Source organism: Tympanuchus pallidicinctus, unplaced genomic scaffold, assembly GCF_026119805.1.
Source record: "Tympanuchus pallidicinctus isolate F22 unplaced genomic scaffold, pur_lepc_1.0 scaffold8, whole genome shotgun sequence".
Taxonomy (NCBI): domain Eukaryota; kingdom Metazoa; phylum Chordata; class Aves; order Galliformes; family Phasianidae; genus Tympanuchus; species Tympanuchus pallidicinctus.
The window spans coordinates 20,719,683-20,731,332 of record NW_026294802.1 but is presented as its reverse complement, the minus strand read 5'-3'; the positions used below and the strand labels follow the sequence as shown (position 1 = coordinate 20,731,332).

Genomic DNA, 11,650 nt, shown 5'->3' with positions numbered 1-11,650 from the left:
TGCTTTAGCAGGGCAAGTTGATCACCTGTGGCTGAGACCATGCTCCACCCCTACTGGCACCAATCTGGATCCTTCTCTACTCTCTAACCCTCAGTCTTTACAAAATGTACAGGAACATCATATCTTTGAGACCTTTACTTTTTGTCGTATCTTATTGTAACTGGGTAACTAATTAAGCAGTTATTATGTGGTACTGACAGAGGGATTCAAAGATCTTATTTACTAAATACAGCTAAAAATTAAAACAATGTTCCGGGAGCCAATTTCACCATGGCCTCAGTTAAAGGGTCACTTTGGTGTACAGCATATAGATACCAGATCCTTTTAATGTGAAGAAAACTATTTTTAATTCTACAGAAACAAGAAAATTTAAAACCTGCTGAGAGTAATTAATATTGGGTTGGACTAAACATCGACTGCTACAGCAAAATGCAGGTTCTGTGCTCAGCTGAGCTATTATAACTCTGTTATGTAAAGCCAGGTCATGTGAATGTGATGCCATTTAATGTGATAGGTTATAAAATCAGCTGTGAACAAAAATCCATTACAATTTCCCATTCTTGCCTTGACAAGGAATAAAAATCTTTGTAGTGGTTTGCATTATCTTTGCTCTGAACACATGGTGATACAATTTTCCCTGTTAAAAGAAATAACTTTTTTTTTTTAAATCCAAAATGTGATTCCTAACAACAGCCACCTATATTCCATTAAGCTATGTTTATATATTACAAATACAACAAAATTAAGTTAAAGCTATATAGCCTACATTCAATAGAATGGTAACAGTATGGGGCTCAGCAAAACCTAACTACACACATACAATTTGCTTCATCAGTTTTTAATCTTTCATTAAGCCCAACATTTTCTCTGCAACCTATACCTGAATTAGCTAGTACAGTGCTAACTCAGGATATTTCCCATCATATGCATAGCAACAGAACTGTAATCAGTAAAAGAAAAGATGGAAAAGCCCCAAAGTTTGTGCCTTTTCCTGCTAGAGAGCAATTGAGCATAGGAAAGAATAACGTCACAAATTAGACAGTGCTATGACTATATAATAAAAGGTCTTCCCTTTCTCCCTTTTATTATGTTGTTTCACTACTGTATAAGAGAAATGGCAGATTCTCCTCAAACATATCATCTATGCTTCCAAACCTGAGGTTTGTGTCCTGTGAGATAAGAAGCAAACATTATGTAACTGAGATCATTCCCTAGAGTGACTAAACAGAATCACATCAGCTTCCAGAAGTCTGGAAATAAAATCTTAAAACCTTTCTTTCTCTGCATGGCAGAAGAGGACAAAGAATAATCATTTCATAAAGAAAAGTAACATGTGACTGCAGTGGGGATCTTGGAGTTTTTTGAGGGAACTTACCCATAGATATTGCTTCCCCCTCCCCCCCCCCCCCCCAAAAAAAAAAAAAAACCACAAAAAAAAAAAAATCAGATGTAGAACGTTTCTGCAGGCCTTTTGGAAAACAGGTGACCCAAAAATAAGTAAGTCACCATAATGAAAGCAACATTCTTAAGTCAAGCATGAGCTCAAGTTTTTTCAGTGGCTATTCACAGTAGTATTTTCAATATTTTCTGATCATGTGCCATGAAAGGAGTTATGTCCTTCTCTAAGAATATATGCAGTGAGCTGAGGTTTATGAAATATTTAACATGTTTCTATGCTATGGAAAGGGTACTATATAAATTACCAGTAGAGAACATCATCCAGTTACTCATCTCTTGAGCTTTCTCTTATAATATACTGTGGATGGTATCAAGATCTCATATGCTTATATTTACAACCTATTCTTCTTCTAGATGTAAGAAATGAGACATAAGTTCCTAGGTGAGGACATTTGCTTAGCAAGTATGTCAGGCTTCCCACATAATAATGTTCCTTTGACTTTTAGACTGTGGCTCCACTTTCAAAAAGCATATGCTGCACAGGAAGCTATTTCATAACTTTTTGGAAGTGAAATGAAAGTATATTTTAAGATTTTAAAATGTCAGGAAATCCTTTTTTTTTTTTTTTTTTTTTTTTTTTTAAATCTACTAAACCATTGCAAAGGAAAAGGTTCACAGCTGCAAATGGAAGGTGTCGTATAATCCAGTAATTCCTGGGAATAGGAAATCAGATGTGTAATTTAAACCTTTAGATGCCAGCCAATCTCTCACAGACAGAATCAGTCAGGTTAGAAAAGACCTTAAAGATCATCAAGTCCAACCACGACCCAACCATACTACCTTAACTAACAACCCTCTGGCAAATATGTCCCTGAGCACCACATCCAAATGGTTTTTAAACACATTCAGGGATGGTGACTCAACCAGCTCCCTAGGGAGCCTATTGCAGTGCTTAACAACCCTTTCTGTAAATAAGTTTTTCCTGATATCCAACCTAAACCTCCCCTGGCACAACTTAAGGCCATTTCCCTCATCCTGTCACCTGTCACCAGTGAGAAGAGATCAACCCCGCTCTCGCTGTAAGCACCTTTCAGGTATTGGAAGAGAGCAATACGCTCTCCCCTCGGACTCCCTTTCCCCAGACTAAACAGCCCCAGTTCCTTGAGTTGCTTCTCATAGGGCATATTCTCCAAGCCCTTCACAAGCCTTATTGCCCTTCTTTGGACCTGTCCAGCACTTTGATTTCTTTTTTGTACTGAGGTGTCTGAAATGGAACACAGTACTCAAGGTGAGGCCTCACCAATGTTGAGTATAGGGGCAGGATTAATTCTCTATTCCTGTTCACTGCACCATTCCTGATACAAGCCAGGATCCTGTGCTGGCTCATATTTAGCCCACTGTCCATCAGTACACCAAGGTCTCTTGCCATCAGGCAGCTTTCCAGACACTCCCCAAGGCTGTAGGGTTGCCTGGGGTTACTGTGACCAAAATGCAGGACCCAACAGTCAGCCCTAATGAAACTCATACAGTTCACCTTGGCCCATCAATCCAATCTGTCCAGGTCCCTCTGTAGTGCCCTTCTTCCCTCAGGCAGATCAACACTCCTGCCCAACTTGGCACCATCTTCAAGCTTACTAAGGGCACACTCAAACTCCCCATCAAAATCATTAATAAAGATGTTAAACAGCAGCCCCAGCACCAAGCCCTGGGGGACACCACTCATGACCAGCATCCAGCTAACTGGATTTAACTCCACTGAGCACAACTCTTTGGGCCCAGCCATCCAGACAGCATTTCCCCCAGCAGACTCATTAGCACTATTCATGTAGCCTTAACAGGGTGTGACTGATCAGCCCTGCCCTGGCAGTAATGCTGGCACCACCCTTGCCCCATTACCAGGCCGTTAACAAGTGCCCCACACCTATTACTCTCTTTATGTTAAAAACAACCTTTCTAAATGCGTTGTCCAGTAAATGGGTGGCTTACGGAGTCTCCACATTTGACCAGCCCACATGCTTCACACTCCCTTACTCCTCCCGACGACCGCTGCCCTCCCGGAGGCTTTTTCTAGGTAAAGGGGCGTGGATGCAGAGACGTTGCCCTGGCAACCCTCACGCCTCGTCAGCTGCTCTTGCTAGAGCTGCCAGGCTGCTCCGTTATCTCGGGGCTCCCTGGATGAAGGAACAGACCGACCCCCTCCCTGTACCTCGCGATCGTTCGCTGCGGTTCTGCCTGGGACAGCTCCAAAGCAGCAAATCTTGGTGATCAAGGGCTTCCTCTGGGTTTGCGCCCGTTCAAATCTCCCGCCGTTGCCCTGGCAACGCTCGCATCACGTCAGCCGCTCTCGCGACAGCTGCAGGTCTGCTCCGTTATCCCGGGGCTCCCTGGATGGCGGAACCAACCGAAACCTTCCCCGTATTCTGCGATCAGTCCCTTCTGGGACTTTTTTGGCTCTTCTGGAGTCCTGTTGAACAAAATCTGAGTTACTTTCAGGGTCTTCTGTGATTGGTGGTCTTAGTTAATTGAACTGCGCTTGAGAAACACAGTAAAATGTGACATTTGTCCTTCTGCTACAGGCTTCAACTTCATGACACGGCACTGGGAAGTGATTGGCGGTGCATGGGGGCACGGGGGTGTGCAGCAGTTCCTGGGATGAGATATCTACGCTGTGGTTTCCAGGGATTCAGGTCTGACCATCATAGCGTTCCTCTTTAGACTTAAACCTTATGTTTCGCTTTTTCAGAAAGATTGGATGCCGGCAGTGCAGGAAGCGGTAAGAAGTGGGTAAGATTCTGAATCTGCACTTTCTCACACATTCTCTGTCTCCTTCTTTCCATTTGTTGTATCAGAGTTGTATCACAGACTTGTATCACAAGTTGTATCAGAGGAGGTTTAGGTTGGACATAAGGAAGAACTTTTTCTCTCAGAGAGTGGTCAGGCACTGGAATGGCTGCCCAGGCAGGTGGTGGAGTCGCCGTCCCTGGCAGTGTTCAAGAGGTGTCTGGATGACGTGCTGCGTGATGTGGTTTAGTGCTTGTGGTGGCAATGGTGATGAGGAGATGGTTGGACTGGATGATCTTATAGGTCGTTTCCAACCTTGTGATTCTATGATTCTATGATTCTATGATTTGTAGTGGAGGTCGTGCCCAGACAAGTTCACTGTATCAATGGCGAAGAAATTGCATGGCAATTTCAAAACATTTCCTGGAGCAAGAGAATGAACAACATATTTAGATACAAATGTGAACAGCAAAAATGGTATAACAGTTTATAAAGTGAAACAAAGAGCAATCTAGATTAACATTATTAAATTTTGGGGTTTTTTTTCTTTTTTTCTTTTTTTTCTTTTTTTCCCCCACTCGATTCTTCTTACTTCAGACTCATCAGAAACAGTAAAAAGCTACTTCTACAAGATCTCAACCAGTCATTTTGGAAAGTAGCTTTGGTAGCATCACCATCAGTGACAGCATCTTCATTACATTTGCACAAAAAATCCACAACTGAAACCTTTTGAATCAATATGAGTGTCAAGCAGACAGCTCAGGCTTGCTTTCATTGAGCAGAAATGCCACTCCACTCAGAAGTTTCAGGTCTATTATTTGACCCTATTTTAGAAAAGAACAGCTAGTGCTCTGGGTCAGCCTGAAGGATATCTCCAGACTGGTGAAATTCTAATATGTCTGCTTTTTTTCTATGAGTCTGCCTTTCGTCTGGGATAATCTGGAGTGAATTATCTCAAGCAATTGCTGTATTTGAAAATAGTTCATTACACTTTGAATGAAAAAAAAAAAAAAAGATGGTTTCCACCCTTGTTATTTCTTAGCTCTGCTGATGTGTTGAAGTGAGATCTTTTTTAAAGTCCTGTTCTAATGATGCTAGATTCGACTGTGGCATTAACAATTTAAGATTGCTTTAATCTCCTCTTCTTCTCTTGCTTTATAATGCGTACAGGAGTCCTGACATGGATTATCACATGCACTTCTTATTTATGATCTTTCTATTTCTGTAACATACACACAGACAGTAATATAACATAAAGCTTATCTTATTTTTGATTGCTCATAGCTTCCTATCTACAAACAGGGAAAACAACATGCTGTGGGAAATAACACTCATCTGTCAGAACATTTTTTTAGAAAACAACACCTGGGACATTTCCTACAATTTATTTCCACCTGTTTTGGCAATATGAAGAATATTGATGTGAGAAACTGTACTAGTGTGTTCAAAATGTGTTTAGGCCCACTCTCAGTCAGACTGAAAATATAAAACGTCCTTACTCAGAACCACCGATATCGGCCAGAGATTTGCTCCTTAAAATTTCTCAAAACTGAATCAGTTTCCACCAAGTCAGTGGCAGTTTTTGTCACTTGTCTTGTGAGTAGCTGCAATACTGAGATATTACATTTCTTTAAGAATTGTACCTCTCCTGGTCTCAGCCTCCATCCAAATGAAAAGTTTCTTAAACTGTGTTAGTCTGATGAAATTCCTCTTAATACAAAGTAGATTGTTAACACCCAATAAAAATAAAGGTGTAACTGTTCACATTGTATTCCTTCTATTATTTTCAAGCTGTTGTTTTTCTTTTCATTTTGAAAAAAAAAAAAAAAAAAAAAAATTGTACTTGTTTTGCTGTTCAACAAATGTTTTACTCTTCTTCTTTTTATTTTTTAAAAATATGAATATCACTTTTCATTGAATGTATTTGCATTGTACAACAGGTCTTTTACCCAGCAGTCTGTCGGTTCTGTTGTCTCAGTAGTACCAAATAAGGAATTTTAGAGGGCATACTTTTTGCTTTACTTTAGTGAGGTTAAACACTTCTTGGAATTCGGCTTAGTTGACCAAGTTTTTTTGTTCACTTACAAATACTGTGATGTGTGAATACATTTATTTCAGTGAAAATAACAACCATTACTCAAACAGTAAGGACTACACATACAACATTGGAAACATTGCTTAACTATGTTGTGATAATGAAAACTTGGAAAGCTTATGTGCCATGTTTGCAAAGGCCATGTAAATCACTAAAGCCCAGCATTCTAATGAGCAATAAAAGTGCTTCAGATAAGGTCAATCACATTTTCTGAATACCTCATACTAATTTGTAGTCTCGCAAATGTGACTCTGTATATGGAGAGAAAAATGGAGTTTCTTATAGTGACAAAACTATTTAATAACTGTCTATATATAAATTTACCTGGTTATTTATAAAACCACATAAGGTTTCTAGAGTATATTTGTATCTCTTTCTCTCAGCAACCATGCCTTTTGCTATTTTGAGGTGATAGTTGATATCTAAATAAATCCTATTTGCTATATAAAGCTCATCTTTATTTTTGGTCTTTCATAATTGACGGCTGTGGGTCTTGTCAGTTTGGCCTTGAGAAGACCTTCTACTTGCCAGATAGGACAATACAGATCAGTGTCTTTGGTTATGGTAGACATGGTATACTTATGAAAGGATAACAGAGTCAGTAATTGTGGATGAAAGATGAATTCAAATTGGAGTCTTTGTGAAGTAAATGAAGAGGAAGAGTGGAAAATGCATTCCATGCGACTGGACAAAAAGTCAGGAATGATGGATTCTGACACTTCCACAGATTTCCTGGAGCCCAAAGCTCTTCAAATGGGCACTGATCAGTGCCCACAGTGCCCACTGATAAATATCCAGCTTACAAGTATCAGTGTGGAACCAGAAGAATTCTAGTCTTAAAATCCAATGTTTGGTTGCAAATTGTCCTCGTCACCAGCTAATGGAAGTGACAAACATTCAGTACAACCAGAAACTGGAATTCCTTTCAAGCATGATCTGAAGTAATTCTGCTGTGGTCAGGCTCTGAAAAGCACTTGATATCTTCTCAGAAATATGCTACAGAAAGTAGTGAAAAAAGAAAAAAACCCCACTCTTTCGAAAGATGAATTAAATCATGTCTAAATTCCACATCTAATTAAAAAAAAAAAAAAGCACAGAAACTGAGGAAACATGAAGGAACCGTGAGGTGTGAGGTAGTAATATAGCTAGAGAGCAAGAAGTCTCAACATCTCAGCTCCCTGTGGACTGACTGCAAGATGGTACTGTTCTTTAGCAAAATCATCACAAAACTCTCAGCTTGCTCCACTGCTGCTACTGACTTATGATTTGAACAGCCTATCTTGGACTAATTTTAATAGACTAGATTGTGATACTGATATTGTGGATGTGTGGATGCTTTAGTGTCACAAGAATCAGTTCTTCTCATCATACCAAGAAGTTACTTTGATCTCACAGCACAGAAATACAGCTGAAGGCCATTGCAGAATCTCATTATTTTCTGTTTGGAAAAATACATGCATACTGAAATGGGTGCTTCAGTGAAGATGTTAGTGAATTATAAAGTCTTTTCTGTTATTAGTTGTGCCAGGCAAGCTATTCATGTAATACAGGAAGAAAGTACAGCATTACTTACTGTACTTTACTTTTAGTGTCAGGATTTTCTGTTCATATGCTGCTAGATATATATATATATTTGACCGTGAATTATATTTGAGGAAAATACTTTGTCAAATATTGAAACAAGTTGCTCCAAGAATTTTGGTTCTTGGGGATGCTCAAATCTCAGAATTTAACAGCCTCTATGATTTTAAAGACTGGGGGTAGATTCTACATCTAAGGAGAAGATGTAAACATCAGAGTGAAAGCCAGTGTAAAGAATAAGATAAATATCAGTACTGTTTAGTAAATTACAATACACCACTGAACAAGGTAGCCCATTTTCTAAAAGATTTACTAAACAGCAGTGCAAAACATATTTAAAAATACTTTCCCATGAGGTCAAAATTAATTTTTCCACTTCCTGCTTCTTAAGTATTCACTTCTTAACATGAGCCAGCAGTGCGCTCTGGCAGCTCGAAAGGCAAATGGGATCCTGGGCTCCATCAGGAGAGGGGTAGTCAGCAGGGACAGGGAGGTGATTGTCCCTCTCTACTCGGCTCTTGTGAGGCCCCATCTGGAGTACTGTGTCCAGGTGTGGAGCCCTCAGTTCGAGAAAGGCATAGAGATCTTGGAAAGGGTCCAGAGGAGGGCGACTAAGATGATCAGCGGGCTGGAGCACCTCCCCTGTGAGGACAGGCTGAGGGAGTTGGGCTTGTTCAGCCTGGAGAAGAGAAGGCTGCGGGGTGACCTCATTGCAGCCTATCAATACCTGAAGGGAACCTACACCCAGGAGGGGAGTAAACTCTTCAAAAGGGCTGACAACAGCAGGACTAGGGGAAATGGATCCAAGTTGAAGGAGGGAAGATTTAGGTTGGATGTTAGGGGGAAGTTCTTTACAAGGAGAGTGGTTAGGCCCTGGAACGGGCTGCCCAGGGAGGTTGTGGATGCCCCGTGCTTGGACGTGTTCAAGGCCAGGTTGGACGGGGTCCTGGGCAACCTGATCTGAATGTGTATGTTTGGTGGCCCTGCTAGGCAGGGGGGTTGGAACTACATGATCCTTGAGGTCCCTTCCAACCCGGGTGATTCTGTGATTCTGTGTCTTAAGTATTCACTTTTCATTTATTCTCATCTCTAAAAGTACATTATTAATTAAATAAGAACAAATAACGAGATTGGATTTTCAGCTTCTAAGCAAAGAGTAGGTTAGTGTCTATTTTAGAGTTCCTAATTTTTTTTTTTTTCCATGCAAAACAATGAAGTGGAAATGAAAACTGTTGAAGAGCTGCATCATTTCAGGGATGCCATACATTTTAAGTGCTGACTATGGCAGAGGCACAATAAAGAGAAAGAAAAAAGCATATTAAATATCAGCTAGAATGCATCTGTGTAGTAAGATATTTCTTTACTGGGGAGAATGAGATCAACGGGTTGGGGTTTTTTTTTGACAAAAAATTACCTAGATTGGTCACCTGTGCTCCCTGTTCATTGTCTGTATTTATTGTTCTCCACTAGCTCCCTCCCTAATTGAACTTCTCTCATAGAGCAGCAAGCACATGTTGTTCCTTGGAGCAACTTTCCCTACAGATATTTCCTTGGCACTAAAACTGCAAACAAAAAGGCTGTATTTCCAATGAATATCTCTTTGCCAATCCTACCCAGATTAAAGGAGGAAAGTTTCTCTGGGTCAAGAAGGAAGAGGAGGAAAAAAAAGAAAAAGAAAAAAGAAAAAAAAAAAAAAAAGGAGCATGGAACTGGACAGGAAAAAGTGAAAATCTTGAAGGAAGGGAAGTTAGAAGACATTCCTTTTCTTTCTCTCTGCCTGTTGGGACTGAACTCAACAAACTCAAATCTTAGTTTCTCTTATTTCTAGAAAGAAACTGTATTGCCATGTGTCCCCTGCTCATGGCAGAAGCAAAGATGAATAGATCTTTTTCCCTTGCTGCAAGTTCCTGTATTAGCTCATGCTGTGAAGATTGTTCAAAATATTTTAAGGCTCTATTCCTGCTGACAATCTGATTATTAGAATCTTTGTAGTTTCATGAGATGAGGCCTTGAACCTTGTTCCTTGTTAAAAACTGTGGAAATTTCATCTCACTGGTTATGTATCCCTCTCTCTAGCATGTGTGCCATTACAAGTTGAAAAGGTAGTGACATTTCTTCTCTTCCCTAGTAAAAAGCTCACCAGACTTGGAGGCTAAGAGTGCATAGATACTCTAATGCAGACAGACTTCCCTTGTATGATTAAGAAAGTTAGATTTTATCATGAACTTATGTTTTCCTTCCACTATCTTTATTTTTCTATAGAAGAGAAAGAGGATTGAATATTTTTAAGACTGAAGAAATTATTCAAAGTGATTGTTGACAGAATCACAGCACAGTTTACTACAGAATAATGCAATTTACTAAAGAAACTGGGAAAGGATGCACTTTGTGCCTGCAGTGGCAACTTTCTGGTAACCTTCTCATGTTGCCTGTAGTTAAAAAATACAAAAAGCTTATGGGATTATTTATTTATTACTCTAACTGAGGGCTGAACCACCCTGGAGGGTTCCTGCCACCTCCTGAATGAATTACTTCTGACATTTCACTTGTAGTCTGAAATATGGAACCAAATCTCATTTCAGGCAAGTTTTACTTTTACAAGCTGTTTTCCTGTATACACTATATACACTGTGTAGAAAAAGCAAATGTTGGGAAGGGAAAAAAAACTTTGGATGCCCAGTCTTCTGGAATGGATGCCCAGTCTTCTGCTTCTCTTCTTCTTGCAGATTGCATTTAGGAGACTGGATTTTTTTGTGGATAACCTTGTTTTCATTTTCAAAGACAGTTAAACTCTTGTTTGAGAGAAGTCAGTAAGTTAAAGCTGATCAGTGCTCAGTCCACTTGATCTTAATAGTATAGCACAGTCTCACTTTCCCATGTCTGTATAAGAGCTGAGGAACAAATCCCAAGACATGAAGGTTCTTAGTAGCTTTAAACTCTACGAAAGGAAGGTGAATCTCTGATGCTGGACTCACTGCATCTCCTATTTAAACTGTGCCATGGCTTGACAGCTACTTTGAAGCACCTAAATATTTAGGCTTTATTTATTTGTTGTGTTTTGTGTTAGAGATAAAGACTGGAGACTTGAGAACCAACTTAACTACTCTAATCCAGGAACAATCACAAACATATATTGTGGGGCTTTTCATCTTTCTTTCTTAATTTATGAAGACTGTGTGGGAGAAGTCAACAATCTGTACTCAGGAGAAATGCAGTGAATCAGCCTGTTCTTTATGGTGAAATGTTCTCTTACGTAGTTGATGTACCTTGGAGAAGAAAAAAAAAACAAAACACCACCGCAAAACAAATAAACTGCAGATTCCACTTTAATCAGTAAGAATTAAAAAAGGAAAAAAAGAAAAATCTGTTATTTTTCAAACACTGCTCAAGAATGGAATCTATTGTCTAGATGTTTAATGCAAGATTTGGTACTGTTTGGAACTGCAGTATAATTTCCTTTCTCTCCTCCCCTACTGCTCCCCACACCTTTGGCTGCAGGAGCAACACTGATTAATCACACTGGGCTATTGTGGGAGTGAGGAATAAGCACTGGCAGAGAGCAGTGTTGAGACCTATTGTCCTAGGGAAGGATTTGGGAAGAATTCCTCCCTAAGTGTCCCAGCATGCAGACAGCTCTAGCTGAAAGAGTCCCAGCATGCAGACAGTACTAGCTGAGATGCCTTTTTAGGAAATTCAGAGCTTTATCTGCATACCCAGCTGGCCATCTGGGCTTTGTGGTGCAGAGAAAAGCAAGCACAGCCCTTACTGCCTTTCTGTACTTTGCTGTGAAGAATG

At 39.9% G+C, this 11,650-nt stretch overlaps 1 long non-coding RNA gene across 1 annotated transcript; it reads left to right on the top strand.

The window, feature by feature from the left end:
• Positions 1 to 3,543: 3,543 nt before the first annotated feature.
• LOC128073810 (uncharacterized) lies at positions 3,544 to 4,770 on the top strand. The gene is made up of 2 exons (XR_008202895.1): positions 3,544 to 3,880; positions 3,975 to 4,770. It is a non-coding gene; the product is annotated as an uncharacterized LOC128073810 (long non-coding RNA).
• Positions 4,771 to 11,650: the final 6,880 nt, after the last annotated feature.